This window comes from Malus domestica, chromosome 12 (assembly GCF_042453785.1).
Source record: "Malus domestica chromosome 12, GDT2T_hap1".
NCBI lineage: Eukaryota > Viridiplantae > Streptophyta > Magnoliopsida > Rosales > Rosaceae > Malus > Malus domestica.
Genome location: NC_091672.1, coordinates 1853906 through 1860093, shown reverse-complemented (window position 1 = coordinate 1860093; position 6188 = coordinate 1853906).

The window sequence follows — 6188 nt, the reverse complement described above, 5'->3', positions numbered from 1 at the left end:
TTCGAGGTTCAACTCACTTTAATGACAAGTTCAATATCTAATTATTATAGCTGACATATTATGTACCCTAGCCTAAAGGCTACTACTTGGTTCCTTATATATAAGGAGTCATTTATTTTAACATGTAACAAGTCATTCCTTCTTATATGATGATGTGACATTATTTTAATAAGTAAATATCACAATTCGAGACCGTTTAATTATTCATATGAATTAAACAAATTAACGGTTAATCATGATGATATTACTTGTTAGCAAAACCGTTGATTTGTTTGACAAATAGGAATGCCTAAACGGTCTCCATATTAAACAAGTTCTTTTAGAGATGATCTTCAGATGATTATAAGCGAATGGTTGAATCACAACACTTATACAACACTTATACGGTGAGATAATGTCACGTTGTAAAGTAAGGAAGAACGATTCATATTACATGACGACGTGTCATCATTTTACAAATGTCCTGATTAATTATTCAAATTGTGATATTTGTATCGTTTAGATGGTAAAATGAACAATTTGAACTGTTAAACAGTAGCATAAATTGTTCAGGTTATGATATTTGTATTCATGCATTACACCTTTAGATTGTTACTTAATGATGACAAGAAAGTAAGTCTATCTTGCCTGCAAAGAAAACAGAAGACATGCATATGTCTTCATAATATACACTCCATGAATATAGGGCAACTGAGATCTCACAGGCGTGAGCTGTGTGATGACTTTCAAGTGTGGTGTACCGTCTTCTCTCTTGAGAATACGTAGAGAGGCCCAGATCTAACGAAAGATGCTGAACCAAAAATAGTAATGTCGGTACTGAAAGTGGCTAACTGTACAAAGTGTATCGAGTACTGATTCAGCACACATGCAAAGGCCTTTTCGGTATTTTTTTTTTATGAACATTTTAACTTAAAAATATTTAGATTCCGATAAATATTGAAAAATCACTAAATCAAAATCATGAAACTCGTGGAGCACTATGAAAGAATATGACACACATGAAAGATTTTTTTTTTTTAAATTATTTTAGCCGTTGAATTTAAATTTGAATCGTTAGATCTTTTTCTTTACCGTTAGATTTGATCATATTAGATCTTAGCCGTTGAATTCAATGAATTTATAAATATAAAACTAAAATAAAATACACATATATAGTGGGCTAACCCACTAACCCGGAGGCAATTCTGGGTTAAATTTGTCTCAAAAATGAGTTTTGGGTTAAAGCTCATATTTGGCCCAAGGGTTGGGGCAAGTTGGGATAGGTTTAGAACCGAAAATTTGAGTTTTACTCCAAGAGTTGGAGTTGGTCTTGGAGTAGATAATATCATATATCGATTGTATTCAAATATTCATAGCTTAGCAAACATATAAGCAAATTATGGTTACAATTAAGATCTTCGGAGCACAATTAAGGGGCATTTAGACTTGAGGACCTAAAGAAGATTATTTTTTCATTATAACCGTGATGCGTTTATAAATCTAGTTTTAGTGGCTAACTTTAAAACTCATTATCAGTCATAATAAATACCCCTGCCCACTTTTATTATTTTCAAATTTTCCTTCTAAAATTCCTAACTTATTCATCAATTAGGCCTTAAAAATAGGAATTTTTATTGCTACAAACAAATTTAGCAATTTAAAATGGAAGACTTTTTTTTGTTTGTTAAAAAAAAAAAGAAGACTTTTAAAAATATTTTTCTAATGAGAATTAAACTATATAGAAATTTATTCAGACAATCACAAAACCAAACAAGTAAACTAATATGGAGACACAATAAACAATATACATAATAAAGGTACATGAATATATATATATATATATATCGGTACATAAATATATATTTATGTACATATGCATATGTGACAACCCATTCTGAAATATTTTATCAATGGTGTGAAATGACTTATATACCCTTAAGCGTTGAGTTGTGTGTGTGTAGATGGGCATAGGTTTTGGACCAATCCACTTTCTTCCTAACTTTTTGGACCCAATTGGAACTTAAAATTTTTATTTGTTTTGTTTGAGTGGCCAAATCTGGACCCCACACACACACCCACACAAACCCGTTGACTCTCTCTCTCTCATTCCCTCTCGGATTTTCTTTCCTTTTCCATACAATTGTACAGTCAATCTCTCAACGAGCTTCATCGTTCGCTGATCGAGGTTGTGGATGATATTTTTGGACTCCTTTCAAGCTCAGGAGCCGAAGCATACTTTTGGTCGGGCGTGAGGACTCGTAGAACTCAAGTTACCCGAGCTCCGGTGAGAGGTGAATTTTCTCCGACGTGATCGCGAAGGTTTTAGGTTGTTTTGAGACTTAAGAAGTATTATTCTTGCTTTTCTAGCACGTTGGAACAATTTTGGAGTGGTTTTGATGTAAGATCACTCGGGTTACATAGTTGCAGGGGGTGGCCGGATTATCGAGATTTTTCTGGCGAGATTCTGTTGGTTTTAGGTCCCCAAAGTGGTAAGAATGTGTTCTTCTCATCCTAAGCTTCAAATTGGTATAAATTTTATGAATTTTGGTTGAGAAATGGATGAGATATTAAGGTTTAAAGTTTTTCCAGAAACCGGCGAAGCAGTGGTGGCCGGCGTCGGACTCCAGTGAACCAAGGAAGAAGGAGGAGAATATTTCATCAAAGTTGACGGAATATGCTAACGGCGTCAAGTATAAATAACGGTATATTCCATTATTTAACGGAATATTCCCTAACGCCGTTAGGGATTTCGTTTAGCGTGCTAGGCATGTGCCTGCGCATGGCCGTGCCTTGGCAGGCGGGTGAGTGATTGGAAATTTTTTCTAAAAATATGGAGATGTTTGTGGGGTTGAGTAGGTCACGATGGTAATGAGTATATTAATGGTAGTGATGGTAGTGAGTAATTGTGTTAAGATGCATTTAGAAATGGTTATCCTGCACCCCGGTGTTAGTGCTCTGCCCGAGGACATGGCCTAGTCTTCATGTGATCGTTCACCTCCCGCACCACACGCTCACCTTGGATCCAAGGCAGGTGCCAGCCTGTCATACAGACCACTTTAGGTGGTTCCGACTTGTAGGTGACTTGCGATACTTCACACAGCCTTCACGCGACCGTAGCACTTGAGCATATTTATTTACACCCAGCCTGTCGTACAGACCACCTTAGGTGGTTCTGACTTGTGTGCAGAGAACTAGTTGATGAGTTATAGATCTAGCCGTACAGGTCATGTTAGGTGACTTCGGCTGAAGTACCATCTCATATTGATTCATTTCACCTGACTTACTTATTTCCTTGCTGAGATATTTGACTTGGCATGATTATGGATTTGCTATCTTAAACAAGGTTTTGAGATATATTTATATGTATGCTATTTTCTGGGAATTATACAGGTTTTACGGTGAAGGGTTACTACTTTTGATAGTGAAATGGTTTTGAAAAACTTTGTTTTTGCCCACTCACACTTTCTGTTTTGCGCCCCTACAGGTTCTAGTTAGGAGTGCTTGTTGGTGGCTTACGAGGAATTCACGGCAGCTCAGACAGATTATCACTAATGTAGGATCGCCTTTGGGTGTTGTATAATTAATATTCGTCCGGTTGGACTGCACTTAGGCTACTTATGCTTTGATTATGTGTAATTATACCTAAACACCATATTTGCACTTAGGTTTCATTAGTGTGTATTAGTTAGCTTGGTTTATATTCATTCACCTTCCTTTATATCCTTATTGTTTTCTCACTAGGCACATGGCTACGTCACCCTCACGTGAGGGCCAATATGCCTCGATTTAGGTCGGGTGTGTCACATAGGTACACAAATTATGTATTAATTTATATACATGCATATAAACATGTATGCATTGTTACCACTTTAGTAATTTTTTACCCGTATTGAATACACATTAAGTACAAATCTTTTATTTATAATAATAAAAATAAAACTAAACTAAAGTTAATAATTATTAGCTAGATTTTAGGTGATATATAAAGTCAAAGGACCAAAATCAGTATTGAATCTTACACCCAACTTTACTGAAAAATAGATCTTATTTAGGGATTATAATCTAGTTTCCTACACAATTAATCTGAGATTTTAAAGATCATGCTAGCTAGGGTTTTGCGTTTAGGATCTAGCAACTTCTTTACTTGTCTTAACAATGAAGTAGGAAATCTTTGTATCACCAATTAAGTCTATATTCATATATAATATTTTGATTTGTTGTTTAGCAACATGTAAGCAAATTATGGTTACAATTAAAATCTTCGAATCACATTAACCTGAGATTTTAAAGACCATGCTAGGTCGGGTTTGCGTTTAGGATCTAGCAGCTTCTTTACTTGTCTTAACAACAAAGTAGGAAATCTTTGGACTACCAATTTACCAATTAAGTCTATATTCATATATAATATTTTGATTTGTTTTGATCCTATATATATATTATGTGCAATCAAGGAATCAACATACACATGTGCTATCGCTCCCAAAAACAAATACAAACCCAAATGAACTAATTAATTACACCCATATAACCAACAACAACAATCAAGTTTTATCTCACAAAGTGAGATTAATTGTATAAATTGTAAAACCCCACTGCATAGCAAACCAGTTGATTGATTTCAATCACAGCCTGTTTTGTGTTTTGCGCAAAGTCTTTGCGCCAACCCTAAACCTTATCCGTTGTGTACGATATCTATGGAAGGATGTACAAGCCAAGTAAAAGAATATCCCTTTTATTTCATTTTATGGAAATGCTTTACGTAGCGATAAAGCAATCATTATTTACACACTGTTTATATGTGAACTTGTATACATTGATCGAAGACAACCAGCTAATCATTTGAGGTTGAAACAAAGATGGAACCGAATCCTCTCTAGATCCAAAGAAATTGAGCTTAAGAATCAAATGATTCAGGCTATTAAAATTTGATCCAATGACTACAATTATTATCACATTTAAAAGGCCTCTTATTTGTAATTGTTGAATCAAATTTTAATAATCCGAATCATTTGATGAGGAATATGTTCCAATTCCATGACAGAAACATTCATCATATATACTTGATAATTCTGCAGCAAGGTGCTGCAAATGCAGTGCATATGTTTTTGCATGTCATGTCATATCGAAGCATATATACCAAGTGCAGTTCCAAATGTAGGAATAAGATGCCGCTTCTTCTGGAATATGAGAAACCCTATAATTTCACTTGTATATTAGTAGGCGAATAATATGCGGCTCTACTCAAAAGATGAGTACGAGTTCTTACTCAATATTGTTTATTGTCAATTTATAAAACTTCATGATTTTGATTGAAATTGTTCATATTATTAATATTTTATAAAAATCATTTCTGCAAAAAATCAATTAAAAGTAAGGTTGTTTAGCCATCGAACAGTATAAAAACAAATGAACAAAATTGGTAAAAGTATTACAAACTATCCATGTCTTTGCTACAATAGATTGACTAATTACGACCTTAGTTTTAATTCATCTTTTTACAGAGATAATATTTATAGAGTGATTTATAACATAAGCGGTTATGATTATCAGTAAAATGTTATATGATTTGAACACAAAAAGATTTGAGTAAAAATTCCTATTCATTCTTGAGTCAAGCATTAGGCGTATATGCTCCTTTCATTTTTTGTCATCATGCACACACACACGTATATACATATACATATATATATACACGTATATACTCACACACACACACATATATATATATATATATATTATTTTCAGTTACTTAATACTAATATTTATAATATTGTAGGAGACGACTGCCAACTTTCCTTCGTATATAAAATAACATCTAAAAAGTTCGTGCAGTTGCAAAGCTGTCAGTCTCCATTCACTGAGTAGTAATAAGTAGAATTGTAAAGTTGGTTTTTTTTTTCAGAAGCATACGCACACTGCCGTTTGACTTAACATTTGAAATTTGAGAACTTTAATGAAAAACATCCGGTACTATCACTTTAACGAAAAATTATATGTTTACATTAAAAAGTCAATCCTGGTACTATTCACTTTACCCTTTATTTTGTCCTTATCATTAAAACTCAAAATTTTCAAATAATTTTCATTAGTTTTCTTTTGAAATTTTTGGAGAAGACATGGTGATGAGAACATCCTCGGAGCGTTCTCCACCAGATGGGACTCATCATGTACCTCCTCGATCTGTTCTAAAATATGTAGCACCAATGCTG